Raw genomic sequence first — 20,544 nt, forward strand, 5'->3', positions numbered from 1 at the left:
GTTAGTAATATAATATTAATTTTTTCTTTCTTTAATAGCATATCTTATAGACTTTACTGAAAACTAACCATTTATTTTTAGTAGCTTCACGACCAAAACTACTCGTAATTGATATATTTTTTGAAAGTTTTATAGTTCAATTTTAGTTTCATCAAATTATATTAGTTCTTCATCACATATCTTTATCTTTAGCCACAACAATTTCATGAAATTATTATTACATACTGTTTTTTATCTACTAATTTAAGGAGCAGTGTCGAATTTTTAGATAACAAATAAAGAAAAAAAATATCAAGTATATATACGGAGTTAAACTCTAAAATGGTCTTATAGATGGGCGTCATGCACTAAAATCGTTTTTGATATTCTAATTACACCAATTACATTTTTGAGATTGACAAAAGTGCACCACGTTAGTCCCTAACCTATTTTTCATTAACGACGTAATGATATGACTTGATGACGTGGGCTGTTAGTAACATGTGTCACTCTATGGTTTGAATACATGTAATGGTATGATGATGTTTGACCGGTGACACGTGACATGCTGATGTGGATGGTTGTGCCACATCTCGCAATGCTATTTAGCCACGTATCCGTTTATGCCACGTGTCGCAACAGTATTCGTCCACGTGTCATCCATTATATCATCATTGTAGATGCCCCAAATTAGTCTCTACTTTACATTAAAGTGACTCATTTTAGTCCCTAAAATTGAATGTCGTGCACCAAACTAGTCCATTCTCTAGTTTTTCTCATTTTTTTAAATTTAAAATTTTTAATATCTTTGATGCACTAATTTCAACTCTATTTTTTCGTATATCGTCTAAATACAAGTACTTTTATAAAAAATTTTAAGATTTAGTTTTAACTATATAATTTTTTCTATAATAATTTAATATTGGTAAATTTGTGCGTGTCATCCTTGCGCAAGGGCCATGCTAATATTCTCTGTATCGTTCCAATTTTATCGGAATAATGAGAGAGAGAGAGAGGGGGGGGAGAACACTGAGTGGGATAGAAACTAGGAATTTATAGAAAAGAGATCCGAGGATTTGGAATCGAGAAAAGTACCAACGATTGGAAAATGTTTCTTTCTCTGTCTTTGTTAACAATCTGCCGTATGATATTTCAAAGAAGGAGTTATTTCACTTGTTCCATTGGACAGGACGAATCAATGACAAGAGGGGGAGCGATGAAGGCCATAACTAAAATGCATCAAACAAGAATCAGGGGAAAGATTATTTCTGTAGGTCAGTGATGTGTGGAAAACGATCCAACACAAAACTCACCGGCAAGTGTACCGGGTCGCATCAAGTAATAATAACTCACATGAGTGAGGTCGATCCCACAGGGATTGAAGGATTGAACAATTTTAGTTTAGTGGTTGATTTAGTCAAGCGAATCAAGATTTGGTTGAGTGATTTGTAATTTGCAGAAACTAAATTGCATGAAAAGTAAAGGGGAAGGGGAGATTTGCAGTAAACTAAAGAGCAGGAAGGTAAAAGTGCTAAATCTTAAAGTGCACGTAATGTAAATTGCAGAAACTTAGATTGCAAGTAATGTAAATGGCTGAAGCTTAAAGTGCAAGAAATATAAATTGCATGAATCATAAAAGGAATTGGGAATTGGGATTGCAGAATTTAAACAAGCAAAATTAAATTGCATCAAACAGCAAAGCAAAAGATGAATTGAATTGGAATGGATCTCAAATAGAAGAGTAAAAATGCTTTGAGAATTGTAAAGACAGAAAGGCAGTGCTTAATTTGCAGCAATGTAAAAGAGGTTGAAGATCTCAGGAGTGGAAGAGACTAGATAACAAGTCTAGATCTCAAATCTTTCCTTGATGTAACAAGAACAATTGCAAAAGAAACAAAGAAAAGTAAATTGCAGAGAGAGTAGAAGATGAAGCAGTAAATGGAAATTAGAATTCAATTATGCAGAAAATTAAACAAGATCTCAAGGTGAGATTGAAACAGAAGTTCTTCAATTCTCTACCCAAGATCCAAAGAAAGAAAATTAAAGAGTGCTCAAGCAAGAACCAAGAAGAAGAGCAATCAATTCTCCTTCCAAGTTCTCAGAAATACAAATTCAAAGTAAAAAAGCTCAAAATCGAAAATGAAAGCTAAAAAAGAAAATTCAAAGTAAATTCTCCGGATCCTAATTACATCAAACTAACTCCTATTTATACACTTTCTATTCTTGGATATTGGAATTTGGATGGGCTTTTGATTTGGTGAAGATTTGAATTTAATTGGATTTTTGATTGATTTTTCAACCCATGAGTAATTTGCCTTTGTGAGCTGAGCTTTGAGACTTGGTGTGGGGAGGCCTTGCGTGCTGTTGCTTGGGGGAGGCATCAGGCGAAAGCTCAGCTCACAAAGTGAGCTGAGCATTGGTGCCTTGGTGCACAAAATTGTTGCGCGCTGTGTGTTCCTGGACCGTGTCATATGTTGCGCGCTCCACTCCCTTTGGCCATATCATATGTTGCGTGAAATGCACCAAGGGTAGCGCTCAGCTCTCCAAGTGAGCTGAGCTTTGGTGCTCACAAGGAGAGCTCCTTGGTTCGAAACTTGAGGGAAGCATGCGCTGCCCATTTCTTTGGTTGCCTTGCTTCCTTGCTTCCTCAAGGTGTGGAGTTCGAACCTTGGGGGATGCATTTAGCCATTTTTGGCTTATTTTTCCTTGTGAGTAGCGCTCTCCCCATCCCCTTTGGTCATGGTTTCAAGCCTTGAAGCATGCACTTGCAACTTATTTTCTTTGAATTATTTCTTGGGTGCTCTCGATAATGCTCACTTTGTGAACTGAGCCTGGTCTTTCCTTTCCTTGTTTCTTGGCCTCATGTTGTGCTCAGCTCACAAAGTGAGCTAAGCTTTGTGCCTTGGTCCCTTGAGAGTAAGTGTAGCGCTCACTTGGTGAGCTTGGTGCTCTTGGAGAGAGCTTCATGGTTTGTTGCGCCACACTTCCTCCTTTCTTGGGTCACACTTCTTAGGCTACGCATTTTTTCTTTTCTTCTTTTCTTCACCTACAATTAATCAAAACAACCAATCAAAGTATCTCCAAATTCACAAGGTTTATAATTCATTAGAAATCAATTAAATTTGGCTTAAACCTCATGATTTAGCATCAATTACATGGTGGTTGTTTGATTCAAAAAAGTCATGCTTTTTTATTCCAAATTACTTACTTAGGATGCAAGAAAGTGCATAAAACCAAATAAAAATAAAGAAAAAGGCTAGTAAAACTAGGCTAAGATGACTTGTCATCACAACACCAAACTTAAAACTTGCTTGTCCCCAAGCAAGCATCAAACATAAGAGAAGATAGAATGAAATAGATAAGTATATATGTTCTTATTAGGCAGATAGTTGAATTTGGTCTATGGGGTTTTATGCAGATCAAAAGTAGCTCATTTATTACTTGCTGTCAAAACAACAATGTTTCTTTAAGAGTTCACCAAGGTTGCTGCTATGACTCCTCACTTTTTGCTCATTTCCCTTGTTAGCTTTTCTTCTTTCTTTTGCATTACAGAGCTTATTTCTTATTGAAGGCTTGGTGGCAAATGTTGCAATGGCCTTTGGCTTAATTTCACTCAACATTTCTTCACCACAGACACATGGCTCACCTTTTTCTTCCTAGGACCATTGATGCCCAGTATCTCTTTGGATCACTAAATGTTTTGTAGCTAGGTTGCTCTTTATTGTGGACTTTCAGTTGACAATCCCAAATCAGTTGATTTAAGTTGCCAAGTTTTAAAATACTCCTTAGAACCTACTTGTCCAAGCATATCCTAGTACATAAACACTACAGGCATATGTCCTAGGGTCCAAGCTATTGGTGTCTAGCCTTATTATTTGTTTCTTTGCCAACTTTTGGCTTTTCTTCTTTTTCTTTCTGTTTTGGTTTATTTCTAAGGGACTTTCAAGAATTGAGAGGTCATAGCAGCAAACTAGCTTAGGCTTCAAGCAACAAGTCATTTTGCAGCTTTTATTCTATGAGCTAACAATTAAATCAAACATATATACCACCACTAATTTTCATTCTAACTTTTGCAACATTGAACAATTACTTTCCTAAATCAAACATCTCTCTTTTAGTCAAACAGCAAGGGAAACAAAACAAAGTATTTAAGCTGATGAATGATGACACTTATTATGCAGATAGTTTATAGGCAGAAGTTATGCAGATTTCTCTCTCTAGCGTGCACTTCCATTTGCAACTAAATGATCATCTAGACATAAAGGAGTCCCTGAATTAATTCATTGCACAATCAATGATCAAGTATAAATACGACCTGTTGTGCTGCTGCTTTTCATTTTTTCCTTTTGTTTGCTCCTCATGAGTCAGAATGCAAATGTTTGGCTATTCTCCTGCATACTCCTTAAATGTTGCCTGCTTTTCAACCCCTTTGGGTCTCTGGTTAATCTGCAAAGTTCATGTGTGGCCTTTGAACTTACTTTGGTGTGTGAACACCAAACTTAGTTCTTTGCCAATGTTTCTCATGCAATAATTTACTATCTGTGAAATCCTTTTTCCTTGCTAAAGGCAATGAGATTAGAGACTATGAAACAGCAAATAGTTAATTAGTTCATCCAAATGTTTGAAGCTAGCATTATGCATAAAGTGTGAATGTATTTTATGATGAGATTTTGGTGGAACACCAAACTTAGAACTCTTTATTCTCCTTTATATTGTTTTGGTGTGTAACACCAAACTTAGCTTCTTGCACTATAGATAAAGCTAATTAACCTTTTTATTGAAATTGCTAAGAAAAGAAAACTACCTCAGGTTGGGTTGCCTCCCAACAAGCGCTCTTTTATTGTCACTAGCTTGACATCCTCTGTGTTTGTTCAGTTCAGATACTGAACTTCTTTTTCTTTGTCCCATTGTCCTCCTAAATAAGGCTTTGCTCTATGCCCATTTGCTGTGAAGTGGTTCTGTGTAGCTTCATCTAACAGCTCAAGACTTCCATAAGGAAAAACTTTTGTTACCAGATACAGACCTGTCCATTTGGACTTGAGCTTGCCAGGGAAGATCTTGAGCCTTGAGTTATATAGGAGCACTTGCTGTCCTGGCTTGAACTCTTTCTTTGAGATATTCTTGTCATGCCACCTCTTAGCTTTCTCCTTGTATATCTTAGCATTCTTATAAGCTTCTAGTCTAAACTCATCCAACTCATTTAGTTGTAGCAGCCTCTTTTCTCCTGCTGCTTGAGAGTCAAGGTTGAGGAGTTTAGTGGCCCAAAAAGCTTTATGTTCAAGCTCCACAAGGAGGTAACAAGATTTTCCATATAGTAGCTGAAATGGGGACTTTCCAATGGGAGTTTTGAAAGCTGTCCTGTATGCCCAGAGTGCATCTTCTAACTTCCTGGCCCAATCTTTCCTTGTGCTTCCCATTGTTTTTTCTAAAATTTTCTTCAACTCTCTATTTGCTAATTCAGCCTGGCCATTAGTCTGAGGATGGTATGGTGTGGCTACTTTATGGATTACTCCATATTTGTGAAGGAGTTTCTCCATTTATTTGTTGCAAAAGTGGCTTCCACCATCACTCACCAATCCTTTAGGTACTCCATACCTGGTGAATATGTGTCTCTTCAAGAACTGTAAAACGACTGATGCATCACACGTGGTTGTAGCTATGGCTTCTACCCATTTTGAGACGTATTCCACTGCTACCAAGATATACTTGAAAGAGTAAGAAGGGGGAAACGGTCCCATGAAATCGATGCCCCAGAGGTCAAACAATTCCACTTCCAGGATATAATTTTGAGGCATCTCATTCCTTCTTGTCAAACCTCCAGCCTTTTGGTATTCACTGCATTGATGGGTAAACTCTCTGGCATCTTTAAAGATGGTTGGCCAATAGAATCCACTTTGAAGTACCTTGGCTGCTGTTCTTTCGGGCCCAAAATGCCCTCCATAAGCTGAACCGTGACAGTGCCACAGAATGTTGCTTATTTCACCTTCAGGGACACATTTTTTTATCACTCCATCTGAACACCTCCTGAATAAAAATGGTTCATCCCATAGAAATTTCTTTGCTTCATTGAGTAGCTTCTTCGTTTGTTGCTTGGTGAATTCTTTGGGAGTCTTCCTTCCAACTTTGTAATTTGCTATGTCAGCAAACCAGGGTGCTTGTTGAACTTGGAAGAGGTGTTCATCAGGTAAACTCTCATTTACTTGCTGTGGTTTGTCTTGACTGGCTTCTTATGGTACTCTTGATAAATGATCTGCTACTTGATTCTCACTTCCTTTCCTGTCTCTGATTTCAATATCAAATTCTTGTAGTAGCAGTACCCACCTAATAAGCCTTGGTTTTGAATCCTGTTTGGACATTAGATACTTGAGAGCAGCATGGTCAGTATATACTATAACTTTTGAACCAATCAAGTATTGTCTAAACTTATCAAATGCATATACAATTGCTAAGAGCTCCTTCTCAGTGGTGGTATAATTTTTGTGTTTCATTTAACACTTTGCTGGCATAATATATGACATGGTGCAACTTGTCTTTCTTTTGTCCCAGCACAGCACCAATAGCAAGGTCGCTTGCATCACGCATAAGTTCAAAAGGTAAGTTCCAATCAGGGGGTGTGATGATTGGTGCTGTGACGAGCTTTCTCTTTAAGGTTTTAAAGGCATGCTTACAGTTGCCATCAAAAATGAAAGGGTTGTCAATGACTAGAAAATTGCTCAATGGCTTTGCTATTTTTGAAAAATCTTTGGTGAACCTTCTGTAGAAACCAGCATGCCTAAGAAAACTCCTTACTGCTTTCACATTAACGGGTATAGGAAGTCTTTCGATAATTTCTATTTTAGCTTTATCAACTTCTATATCCTTGTATGACACTTTATGTCCAAGAACTATCCCTTCAGGAACCATGAAATGACATTTTTCCCAGTTTAAGACCAAGTTAGTTTCTTGGCATCTTTTCAAAACAAGAGTTAAATGATGCAGACAGGTATTGAGTGAATTTTCAAAGACAGAAAAATCATCCATGAAGACTTCTAAAAATTTTTCAATCATATCAGAGAACATGGAAAGCATACACCTCTGAAATGTGGCTGGGGCATTGCACAGCCCAAAGGGCATCCTCCTGTAGGAAAAAATTCCAAATGGACATGTGAAGGCAGTCTTTTCTTGGTCCTTGGGGTCCACCACGATTTGATTGTACCCAGAATACCCATCCAAGAAACAATAATAGGCATGGCTGGTCAATCTCTCCAGCATTTGATCAATGAATGGGAGAGGAAAATGATCTTTCCTTGTGGCATCATTCAATCTTCTGTAATCTATACACATCCTCTACCCAGTCACTGTTCTAGTAGGGATCAACTCATTCTTCTCATTGGTTATGACCGTCATTCCTCCTTTCTTTGGTACAACTTGAACCGGGCTCACCCATGAGCTGTCAGAGATTGGAAATATTATTCCAGTATTCCATAACTTCATAACTTCTTTTTGAACTACCTCCTTCATGGCTGGGTTGAGTTTTCTCTGGGGTTGGACCACAGGCTTTGATTCTTCCTCCAACAGAATTTTATGCATACAAATGGCTGGGCTAATGCCTTTGATATCATCAATTATCCAACCCAAGGCTGCTTTGTGAGCTTTCACCACTTCAACCAGCCTCATTTCTTCTTCCCTATTTAAGGAGGAGTTAATGATTACTGGTAGGGTCTCTTCTTCTCCCAGGAACACATACTTGAGGTGAAGGGGAAGAAGTTTCAACTCCTGTTTTGGCTTTTCTTTTTCCTTGTCTTCACTGGAGATTTCTACCACTTCTTCTTCCAGTTGCTCATGACAAGTGGCTTCTAGCATTTCCTCCACCAGACTTTCTATCATATCCACCTTCATGTAGTTCTCTTGTTCAGGGGGTTGTTGCATTGATTTGAAGATATTGATGACCATTTGCTCATTATGTACCCTGAAAATCATCTCTCCCTTTTCTACATCAATAATGGCTCGGGCTGTGGCTAAAAATGGTCTTCCCAGGATGATTAAATTGTTTCCTTTTTCCTCTGTGTCCAGAATTACAAAATCTGCAGGGAAGATAAACTCCCCAACCTTTACTAACAAGTTTTCCACAATGCCATTGGGTGTTTTGATTGATCTGTCAGCCATTACCAAAGACATCCTGGTAGGTTTGAGTTCTTCTATGGCAAGCTTTCTCATCATGGATAGCGACATCAAATTGATGCTAGCACCAAGATCACAGAGAGCTTTGTCTAGGATCATTTTGCCTATGGTACATGAAACTACAAAGCTCCCTGGATCTTTGAGCTTTGGTGGGATACCTCCTTGAATCACAGCACTGCATTCTTCCGTGAGAAGTATGGTTTCCTTCTCTTGCCAACTCCTCTTCTTATTGATAAGTTCTTTCAAGAACTTTGCATACAGGGGCATTTGCTCAAGTGCTTCGGCTAAGGGAATATTGATCTCCAACTTCTTGAAGACTTCAAGAAATTTTGGAAAGTGTTGGTCCTTAGTCTCCTTGTTGAACCTTTGAGGATATGGCAAAGGTGGTGTGAAGTTCACTCCCTGCCTTTGTTCCTTGGTTGGCTCTCTCATTGCTTCCTTCTCTTTCCTTGATTTTTGTGGTTGATCTTCCCTTTCTTTAGCTTGACTTTGAGTTTGCTTGCTTGCTGTTACATCCTCATCATTGGCTTTTTCTTCTTTAGCTTGTTTCTTATCACTTTCCTTGGACTTCTTGGTTGCTTCTTCATTTTTCATCAGGATCTTTCCACTCCTCAGTTGTATTGCCTTGCACTCCTCTTTTGGATTAGGGATGGTGTCACTAGGTAGTGAGCTTGATGGCCTTTCAATGGTGATTTTCTTGGAGAGTTGTCAAATTTGCCTTTCTATTTTTCATGGAGGCTTCCTGGTTCCTCAATGTCATCTCTTGATGTTTCATCATCTTTTCCATCAAGAGCTCCAAGTTGTTAATCCTCTAAGAGTCTTGTGAGATTGGTTGATTGTGAGGTGTTGAGGGTTGAGGATAAGTGTTTTGATTTGAGGCTTGGTTATTGGATGGATGATGGTTAGAATTGGGGTAGGTGCTTTGTGGTTTTCTGTATGTGGTTTGGCTATTATTCTGCTAGTTATTTTGGTTTGTGTTTTTCCAGTTGTTCTGGTTTGAGTTCCTCTACCATGGCTGCTGAGTTTGATTGTGGTTGTCTCCCCATCTAAGGTTTGGGTGGTTCTTCCATGAAGGGTTGTAAGTATCACCATAGACTTCATTTGTCCTAGAATTTTGGTTGTGCATGTACTGGACTTGTTCTTGCTGCTGTTCCTCTTGAGTTTCTTCATTTTGTCCCCATGTGGTTGATGGTTGGCTAGTGTTAATTGCTGCAACTTGGAGGCTATCAATCCTCTTGGCCATTTTCTCAAATTGTTGTTGAATTTGCTGCTGCATCATCTTGTTTTGAGCCAGGATTGAATCCACTCCTTCCAACTCCATTACTCCTCTCCTTTGTGATGGTTGGCATTGCCTTTGATGAGCAAAGAAATACTGGTTGTTAGCCATTATATCAATGAGATTTTGAGCTTCCTCTGCAGTTTTCATGAGTTGCAAAGAACCTCCAGCTGAATGATCTAAGGCCTCTTGAGACTTCAGTGTCAAGCCTTCATAAAAATTCTGCAATCTATCACACTCAGTGAACATTCCAGGAGGACATTTCCTGAATAAAGCCTTGTATCGTTCCCATGCTTCATACAAAGGCTCAGCATCCTGTTGTGTGAATGTTTGTACTTCAGTTTTTAATCTAATAACTCTCTGAGGTGGGTAGAACTTGGCAAGGAACTTGGTTACCAAATCATCCCAGTTGTCTATGCTGTCCCTTGAGAAGGATTCCAACCATTGAGTAGCTTTGTCTCTGAGAGAAAATGGAAATAATAGCAGCTTGTAGATGTCAGGATGCACTCCATTGGTTTTGACCGTGTCACAAATCCTCAAGAAAGTGGACAGATGTTGATTTGGATCTTCAAGTGGTCCTCCCCCATAGGAGCAGTTATTTTGAACTAAGGTGATGAGTTGTGGCTTTAGTTCAAAGTTATTTGCATTAACATTTGGGGTAAGAATGCTACTCCTACAATGTCTAGGATTTGCAAATGTATATGAAGCCAAAACTCTCCTCTGTGGTGGATTGTTGTTGTTCGTGGCTGCTCCACCTGGTGGATTTGTTGAATGTTCCTCCATGTCTTGGAATTCTTCTTCTGACTCCTCTTCTCCAACAATATTTTTCCCTCTTTTAGCTCTTCTTAACCTTCTAAGAGTTCTTTCGTCTTCTTCACAAAAGTTAGGTATAGTTCTCCTTGTCCCTGACATACAAACAAGACATAAGAAACACACAGAACCAGTGACACTTCACTCTATTGCTAGAATGAAGTTTGAGTTAGCTTAAGCAAAAATTCAAACAGTTAGTGTGTTAGTTAAAAGTTAAAGAAACAGAAAAATAAAAAGTGCTTGATCTAGATCTTCATTTCCCTTAATCACTGTCAATCTAATTCAATCCCTGGCAACGGTGCCAAAAACTTGATGTGTGGAAAACGATCCAACACAAAACTCACCGGCAAGTGTACCGGGTCGCATCAAGTAATAATAACTCACATGAGTGAGGTCGATCCCACAGGGATTGAAGGATTGAACAATTTTAGTTTAGTGGTTGATTTAGTCAAGCGAATCAAGATTTGGTTGAGTGATTTGTAATTTGCAGAAACTAAATTGCATGAAAAGTAAAGGGGAAGGGGAGATTTGCAGTAAACTAAAGAGCAGGAAGGTAAAAGTGCTGAATCTTAAAGTGCACATAATGTAAATTGCAGAAACTTAGATTGCAAGTAATGTAAATGGCTGAAGCTTAAAGTGCAAGAAATGTAAATTGCTTGAATCATAAAAGGAATTAGGAATTGGGATTGCAGAATTTAAACAAGCAAAATTAAATTGCATCAAACAGCAAAGCAAAAGATGAATTGAATTGGAATGGATCTCAAATAGAAGAGTAAAAATGCTTTGAGAATTGTAAAGACAGAAAGGCAGTGCTTAATTTGCAGCAATGTAAAAGAGGTTGAAGATCTCAGGAGTGGAAGAGACTAGATAACAAGTCTAGATCTCAAATCTTTCCTTGATCTAACAAGAACAATTGCAAAAGAAACAAAGAAAAGTAAATTGCAGAGAGAGTAGAAGATGAAGCAGTAAATGGAAATTGGAATTCAATTATGCAGAAAATTAAACAAGATCTCAAGGTGAGATTGAAACAGAAGTTCTTCAATTCTCTACCCAAGATCCAAAGCAAGAAAATTAAAGAGTGCTCAAGCAAGAACCAAGAAGAAGAGCAATCAATTCTCCTTCCAAGTTCTCAGAAATACAAATTCAAAGTAAAAAAGCTCAAAATCGAAAATGAAAGCTAAAAAAGAAAATTCAAAGTAAAGTCTCCGGATCCTAATTACATCAAACTAACTCCTATTTATACACTTTCTATTCTTGGATATTGGAATTTGGATGGGCTTTTGATTTGGTGAAGATTTTAATTTAATTGGATTTTTGATTGATTTTTCAGCCCATGAGTAATTTGCCTCCAAGGGGATGCTCAGCTCACAAAGTGAGTTGAGCTTTGAGACTTGGTGTGGGGAAGCCTTGCGTGCTGTTGCTTGGGGGAGGCATCAGGCGAAAGCTCAGCTCACAAAGTGAGCTGAGCATTGGTGCCTTGGTGCACAAAATTGTTGCGCGATGTGTGTTCCTTGACCGTGTCATATGTTGCGCGCTCCACTCCCTCTGGCCATGTCATATGTTACGTGAAATGCACCAAGGGTAGCGCTCAGGTCTCACAAGGAGAGCTCCTTAGTTCGAAACTTGAGGAAAGCATGCGCTGCCCATTTCTTTGGTTGCCTTGCTTCCTTGCTTCCTTAAGGTGTGGAGTTCGAACCTTGGGGGGTGCATTTGGCCATTTTTGGCTTATTTTTCCTTGTGAGTAGCGCTCTCCCCATCCCTTTTGGTCATGGGTTCAAGCCTTGAAGCATGCACTTGCAACTTATTTTCTTTGAATTATTTCTTGGGTGCTCTCGATAATGCTCACTTTGTGAGCTGAGCCTGGTCTTTCCTTTCCTTGTTTCTTGGCCTCATGTTGTGCTCAGCTCACAAAGTGAGCTGAGCTTTGTGCCTTGGTCCCTTGAGAGTAAGTGTAGCGCTCACTTGGTGAGCTTGGTGCTCTTGGAGAGAGCTTCATGGTTTGTTGCGCCACACTTCCTCCTTTCTTGGGTCAAACTTCTTAGGCTACGCATTTTTTCTTTTCTTCTTTTCATCACCTACAATTAATCAAAACAACCAATCAAAGTATCTCCAAATTCACAAGGTTTATAAATCATTAGAATCAATTAAATTTGGCTTAAACCTCATGATTTAGCATCAATTACATGGTGGTTGTTTGATTCAAAGAAGTCATGCTTTTTCATTCCAAATTACTTACTTAGGATGCAAGAAAGTGCATAAAACCAAATAAAAATAAAGAAAAAGGCTAGTAAAACTAGGCTAAGATGACTTGTCATCAGTCAGGCCAAGTACAGAAGGGCTATGGGAGGGGAGAACGACAGGGTACGTTAGGGATACCTTGCAAGAACTGAGATGGAGAGTAGGCAACTTCAGAAGGGTGAAAGCTCTACAAGAGCGGAAGAAACTAAGAAGGTAACACCTGTCAAGGACTCCCAAGGTAATGGTTGGACAAAAAAGGTTGAAGTGCCAGTAGCAAAAGGGAATTTTGATTGGCTATTGAGGAGTCTAGTAGGAGGAACGACAAGAGCCATTGACTTCAAATCGCTACGGAGAACCATGGCTAACAACTTTCCTCAAGTGGTTGAAGTCAAAGAGCTTGGAGCTTACAAAGCCCTACTAGTGTTTGATTCTGTGAAAAGTGCGGAGGAAGTGTATACCTTCAAAATGAATAGTTTCCTACAATTCTTTTACAATGTATGGAGATGGGAGGAATCTGAACGTAGTGAGACTAGAAGGGTATAGTTAGAATGCCATGTTACATGTGTGGTCAGTGGAAACTTTCAATACAATCGGCGGCCTATGGGGAGAAGTAGTTAAGTGTGATGATAAGACGAGGTCTGCTTTATCTTTTAGTGCTGGCCGAGTGTTAATCGATACATGTGTCTTTGAGGTGATCAAGGAATGGATTCATATCATGGTTGGCACCAATGGTTTTGATATTTTTGTGAAGGAAATAGGCTGTGAAATATATGGAGATGAGTGCGTTCCAGAAGATGCAAGCGCAAAGTTGGTATGTGAAAATGCTAACTCACATTCCGGCAGAATGGAGTTAACGGCAGCGGCTTGGGATCCGGTGGCTGACCTAATCGGTACACGAGCCAATGACGATGGTGAACGTAAGGGTACAATGGTCATAACGGACATTTTTTTGAATGAATGCAATCAAGATAATTTAATGGAATTGCAGAAGCAGCGGGTAACGGATCCATTCATCATAAATGAAATAAATGAAATTAATGAGAAGGCTTATTTTGAGGGATTTGATGATTGTTTAGAATGTGAATCAGAAAGGACTGTTACAGAAGTGTGCTTTGACAAAGGAAGTGGGGCCAAACAATTAGCAATACAAGTTCAACGGGGGAATGAGATGCACGTGATATCAGAAAGGAGGGAGGCCCATATAATATGCAACAAAGCTGGACAACGATTAGGCCATATAACCAAAGGGCCGGTGGAATCAACTGGGCCTGAAGGACTGCAGGATGGGGTCCACACACATCACCAATATGCTATCCAGGGGAACGTGCGGTCCAGGGAATCAGGAGCAACTCAGCGCTGCAGCGGATCAGCGCGAATTGGGCCGGGTTAGGTGAGTTCTAACAATTTCAGGTCGGGAGAACTTCAGCTTCGTTCGAGAAGGGTAGCACCTTGTGAGGAAACGGAAGCGGCGAATCCTTCACCGAACAGATTGGTGAACATGGCCTCGCCTGGTCTGGGTGGATCACTTCCATGCGCATCGAAGGGAGACGCGGTATGTCGGACAAGTGGGGGAGAGGAGGAACGAAGCCAAGCTCCGGTTCCTTGCAACGGTGCAGCAAGGAACATGCTGGAACGGGAGGCGACAGGAGATGTTGACGGTGGTCCGAAAGTGGAAGGTTTTGTCGGTGGAGCAAGCAGCTGGGTTAATCATGGAGATCAAATCAAACCGAGCTAGGAAAAGGTGAGCGCCTTGGCAGAGAGAGAAGGCGAAGAAGAAGGTGTGGCTCAAGACAATGAGATTGAACAGGGTACAGTGGATACTGGATCAGAGACAGAAGTTGAATGCTCAAAACCAGATGCTGACCTGAGGGATAGGCAGGAAGAACAACTACTAGAGAATAAGGAAACGTTGAAGTTAGCAGTGGAGTCATGTGCGGTTTTTTATGACGACGAAGAAGATATTATGGCAATTCTACAAAGTCAAAATGAAGTTATGGCAGCAAAAAGGAAGATGGAAAAACAAAAGGAGAAAGCTAGGAGGAGCAGGCCCAAACAACGTAACAAGGTGTGTAGAAATTTTTTAAAATGATTTATAGTTGCTAGAATATTAGAGGCCTAGGAGGGTATGGAAAGTTGAGTATGGTGAAAGAGTTGAAGAAAAATACAGATTAAATATGCTAGTATTGATTGAAACTAATAGAGAGGTGATTACTAAGTTTGATGTAGCATGCTTGTGGGGTTGTGATACAGTGGGTTGGGAGTTTGTGGAATCCGTTGGTGCCTCTGGTGGTTTATTGTTAATGTGGGATAATTTATTGTTTAAACAATTGAACTGTTATAAAGGGGATGGTAGGCTGTGCATTGAAGGATGCTGACAAAAATAATTTTAAATGTGCTTTTTACTTGGTGTATGGTGCACATGTTCGGAGTGAGAAGTTGGTGATGTGGGAGGAATTAAGTTACATTGTGGGCTTATGTCAGGTTTTGTTCTATTTCATGGAAGACTTCAATGAGATAATACGGTTGGAGGAAAGGAAAGGAGTTGTTAGTTTACCAGCATCTGCGGAGGATTTTAAGGAATGGATACAGGATTTACAGCTAGTTGATTTACCTTTAATCGATTGGAAATTCACGTGGTTTCGAGGTCGTTCTTGTAGCCGCATTGATAGGATCTTGGTGAGCTTGGAGTGGCTTGAGGAGTTCCCAGATACTCATTTGAAAGGAGGCCCTAGAGGCCTATCTGATCATTGTCTGTTGATATTGGAAGATTCTAAACTCTGGGCGGTCCCGAGATCTTTTCGTTCTTTGGACTCCTGGTTCACACATGAAGGATTTCTAAAGTTGGTAAAGGATGAGTGGAGGAACTTGGGAGATGGTATGTTCACAAACAAGCTGAAGGCATTGACAGTACCGCTAAGGAGATGGCATAAGGATAATTTTGGGGACATGGATAGCAGAATTAAGAAATTTGAGGATGAGATTAAGAAGATTGATGATATGGTTAGTGCTGGTAGTTATGACGGAACAATGGAAGCTAGACGAAAGGCCCTGGTGACTTGCTGTGCGAAGTGGTATGTTAGAAAAGAAATTCATTGGAAGCAAATGTCTGGATCCCAACATGCTAAGGATATGGATAAGAACACTAGGTACTTCCATAACCTAGCATCGGCAAGAAGGAGGAACAACATAATTGATTCTCTAGTGATTAATGGAAGATTGGTGTAGAATTAGGCCCGAATAAAGACTGTGATTAGGGGTTTTTATAAAGAACTGTATAGGCAGGAGTATACTCCTATGATTGGGATCCGTGATGGGCTGGTTAAGCAGATTGACGATGCAGAGGCAGCAGCGTTAGAGGAAATGCCATCAACTAAGGAAGTACGTCAGGCAGTCTGGGATTGTGAGTCCAGCAAAGCTCCAGGTAGTGATGGTGATAATATGAACTTCATAAAGAAATGTTGGGGTGAGATAGGTCAGGAGTTTACTGCAGCCGTGATGAGCTTTTTCCAGAATGCAAAGCTACCAACAGATGCTAATGTTACTTGGGTGGCACTAGCTCCAAAATTTGTGGAGGCCAAGGAAATTAAAGACTTAAGACCGATTAGTATGGTTGGTTGTGTTTATAAGGTAATATCCAAAGTGCTGGTAAGAAGAATGAGGTTAGTAATGCCACACCTAGTAGGGGAGACTCAGTCTGTGTTTGTGAAGGGCCATAGAATACATGATGGTGCTCTCATTGCTTGTGAGACGGTTCAATGGTTGAAGTTGAGAAAGAAGCAGGCGGCAATTGTTAAACTAGACTTTCAGAAAGCCTATGACAGAGTGAGGTGGAGCTTGTGGATATAGTACTGTAGAAGATGGGCTTTGGTCTTAGGTGGAGGACTTGGGTGAAGGAATGTGTGACTACAGCGTCTATGTCAATGTTGATCAATGGACACCATCCAAGCCGTTCAAGATGGAGAGAGGACTCAGACAAGGAGACCCTCTTTCTCCTTTCCTGTTTATTCTGGTCATTGACGTACTGCACAGGATGGTGGGGGAGGTGGTAAGGAATGGACGAATTTCTCCACTGCTGGTGGGAAGGGACAATATAGAATTATCGCATCTCCAATTTGCAGATGACACAATCCTATTCTGTCCGCAGGAAACGGAGACGCTAGTGAATTATAAGAGGCTCCTGCACTGTTTTGAGCTAATGTCTGGCCTGAGTATTAATTTTTATAACTCGAGCCTAATTCCAATCAATTGTGAGAAGGAATGGGTGACGAGTATGTGTGGCTTGTTGGGATGTGCCGAGGTGGTATTACCTGTCAGATATTTAGGAATTTCACTTGGCGCTAATCCTCGGCTGGTGAAGACCTGGAAACCAATCATAGAAAAGGTGGAAGACAAGCTGAGCCTATGGAAAGCTAGATCTCTCAACAAAGCGGGTAAGTTGGTCCTAATAAAATCTGTCCTCAATAGTCTGCCAGTCTACTACTTGAGCTTGTATAAGATGCCAAAAGCGGTTGCAAAAAAGATGATTGGACTCCAAAGAAGGTTCTTGTGGAGTAAAGAAGATGGGAATAATAGAATACCATTGGTGAAATGGGAGGTGGTTCAAGCCCCGAAAAAGCTAGGCGGCTTGGGGGTGGGAGATGCTCTAATTAGAAATGCATCGCTTCTGTTCAAGTGGTGGTGGCGCTTCTCAAAGGAGGATTGCCCACTGTGAAAGAAGATTGTATGCTCTTGTAATCAATTGGACCCATCTATAATTTTGTTGAACCAAACTTTGCCATCAAAAGGGAGTCCTTGGAAAGATATTTGCCAGCTTAATATTAAAGAACAACATGTAAGAGACATGATGATCCGTGGTTTGTCTATGGAGGTGGGAAACAGCAGCAACACTCGTTTTTGGGAGGATGCTTGGTTACAAGATGGCCCTTTGAAAGATAGTTTTCCAAGACTCTTCTCTATTTCAAATCAACAAGGATTCGTCATAGGGACTGTGGGTTTTGTGATGGGCTAGAGTGGGTATAGAACTTCCAGTGGAGGAGAGAACTATTCCAATGGGGGTTAGAGTTGCTCAATCAACTTCATGAATGGTTACAGGTTGTAAGATTATCGAGTGATAGAGAGGACTCAGTTGTATGGAAATTTGACAAAAAAAAGGAGTTTTTTCTACTAATTCTTTTGTGCAGGTATTGCAGGAAGGGACTCTTTTAGAGGATATCACGAGTTACAGCTTCACGAGTTCGATTTGGAGAGGCTTAGTTCCTCCAAGAGTTGAACTATTTGCATGGTTTGTTTTAGTAGGCAGAGTCAACATGAAGGAGAGGCTGAGTAGACTGGGCATTATTAACCATAACGACAATATATGTGTATTGTGTAAAAAGGATATAGAATTTGTACATCATTTATTTTTGGCCTGTGAGTTTACGTGGCAGGTGTGGTGTGCTTGGTTGACGTATGCTGATAGAGCATGGGCCATTCCGGGGTCCATCAAAGAGTTCTTCGAGAGTTGGACCGGAATAGCAGGTGGAAAGTCGGAGCAAAAGAAATGGCTAATAGGTTTCTTTGCGGTTATTTGTAACATTTGGTTGGAGCGGAATAGCAGAGTATTTTAGAGCATAGAGACAAGTGTTGAAGATGTAAAGATTATGTCATTAAGAAGAGTTATATTTTGTTTGGTTTATATGCTGTTGTGTTAATTCGATTATTTTCTTCCATCGTCTTTGTTATTACAAGTTTGTAAGAGGGATAGGAGTTGTATGTTCTATATGTATATTATATTATGAGATATTATGTAAGGAGTCTTGTATATGAATCTATGCCTGCTTGCATTTTTCTTAAGATAAAATATTTATTTCCAGTTTTCAAAGAAATCAGCGATACAGTGTCGAGTCACAGGCTTCTATTTTAATATTTAGTATGTAAAGTAGTCGTAATACCTCTTGCTATCAGAGTAGTACAGTCGGAACGTGACTTCTGATAGTGAGGGTGTTACATTATGATATCAGAGCGGTCTTTCCTGTAGAGCCTGAGGAATGGACCGATTATGCTTCAATTGCATACTCTAAGAGTCTGTCATGTAGTAGGTCTTGTCCGGATAACAAGAATTGGGACTTTATGCACATGACTGTCTATTGATTAATGCCGTTAGCCTACCGTTACATATCTGCTGATGTTAAGTCTGGCCAACTTAATGTTGGTAGTTTATGTGTATGGGAAAGTTAACGGGTTATCATAGACGAAATAGAAATAATAGGTAACGCTTATAACGCGGTTAGGGAACGTTAGGAGTTAGTTTTTGAGGTTACTCTGTTATGTGTCTCGAAATTCTGCTGATGACATTTGACTTGTTCCTTCTTGTTGTGCCTTGAAGTCCTTATTTGAGATTTCTTTCTTGAAAAATAATTTGACTATTTTCCGACTCTATCTCTTCGTTTATATGCTTTCTGCCTTATGTTTAAACTTTTTCTTAACTCATGTACTTTGAAATAACAGAGTGATCGTTGAAATATTTGCGATTTTGCTATCGATTAAGTTATTTTTCCTTGAGAGTATTGTATTCTTTTGAAAATTAGCTGCAAACTTGTTTGAATTGTCATATTCTATGAACTAATTTCTTTTTTTTTTTTACATATTTCAATTCTTTTGAATATCTTTATAAGGTTGTGATTTTAAGTGTCCTATTCACTCTTGTTTTAGATCTTTTCTTTAAGAACTTTTGGTTGATTCTTGTGTAAGTTGTTAGTGACTTTGCATTCTTTTACTTGAATGGTGCAATCTCTATTCCTTTTATGAGCAAAACCCTATCTCAGGTTTCCTTTTAACTAGATTGCAGTTTCATGCATACTTTTGTTTAGTCGGTATCTAAATACCTTTCAAAGTATTTGAGAAAATATAATCTTGCCCTTACCCAAATTAAATCTTTTCTTTTTCAAATTTTTCATAGTTTATCTCAAATTGAACTTATATTGGAATAAAGCTACTTACAAGCTTTTGTTATTCTTTTGAAGGATGTTTATTGCTTATCTTTTCTTTTAGACCGCAAAATGAATTTTTTGCAAGTTTTCCATTCTTTTACGAATAATGCATTTGAAAGTATTTTTAATCATACTCTTTAGTTATGTGAACTTTGTCTTGGGTTTAAGATATTCTTTTCTGTAAACCTCATGCTTCTTTGATTCAGCTTGAATTTATTTCAAAATATTGCATTATTTTTCATCTTGTTGATCCTGTCAAATTCTTTTGATTTAAGTTTCTTATTCGAAATATGATTTGATTCTCTTTTTTAGCGCATCTCAATGTCTCTGAACATTTTTATGAGGTTGTAATTTCAAGAATACCCTTGGAATTTTGGTTTTAGGTCTTTTAAAAGAAATTTCAAGTCAATCTTTTCTTGCTTAATTGTATCCACAGCCCTCCTTTAAATCTGATGAAGATGTTTTGAATTTAGCATGCTTTTATTCATATGAGTTCTTGGAAGCATATGTATTTTGATACCTTACCTCAAATCCCCTTTCTAAAACAAATTTGGATTCTTTTCAACTTTATTGCAATTTCACTACATATCTCTAATTGACTAAATATTTATGATTTTTGAGAAATTACTTTTGATCCATAGGTTAATTAAATTCCATCTTTCGAACTTCACATATTCTATCTTTACCTTAAGAATAATTCTGATGTAAAAGAACTTGATTTTCCTTCTAATCCTATTGCAATTTTATGCATATTTTGTTTGGTTATGTGTTTAAGCATACTTTAAGATTCTTGAAGGAAGATTTTGTTTTTATTTTAAATAACCTTCATTTTACAAATCTCACGTAATATATTTCAACCCAGGTATGTTTTGAAGCAATGTGAACATCTATACTTTTGTTAATTCCTTTAAATATTTATTTCATATCTTCTCTTTTTATAAAGTAACATAACTTCCTCTTAAGTTCATCTATTCTTTGCAGACATTCCATTTAATTGTGTTCCTAAATATTCTCTTAAATTTTGTAAACGACGTCCTTAGACTTTGGTCACTCTCTTCTTGTGAATTTTATACTTTAAATTCAGTTTGAATTCAATTCTAACAAATGTATCAT

General features: G+C 38.8%; 2 non-coding genes across 2 annotated transcripts; one reads left to right on the top strand and one right to left on the bottom strand.

Moving 5' to 3' along the window:
• Positions 1 to 887: 887 nt before the first annotated feature.
• On the bottom strand, positions 888 to 990 carry LOC112781957 (U6 spliceosomal RNA). The gene has a single exon (XR_003192703.1). It is a non-coding gene; the product is annotated as a U6 spliceosomal RNA (small nuclear RNA).
• An 8,672-nt stretch (positions 991 to 9,662) lies between these two features.
• LOC112781618 (small nucleolar RNA R71) lies at positions 9,663 to 9,766 on the top strand. Its single transcript, XR_003192384.1, has one exon. It is a non-coding gene; the product is annotated as a small nucleolar RNA R71 (small nucleolar RNA).
• Positions 9,767 to 20,544: the final 10,778 nt, after the last annotated feature.

Source organism: Arachis hypogaea, chromosome 19, assembly GCF_003086295.3.
Source record: "Arachis hypogaea cultivar Tifrunner chromosome 19, arahy.Tifrunner.gnm2.J5K5, whole genome shotgun sequence".
NCBI lineage: Eukaryota > Viridiplantae > Streptophyta > Magnoliopsida > Fabales > Fabaceae > Arachis > Arachis hypogaea.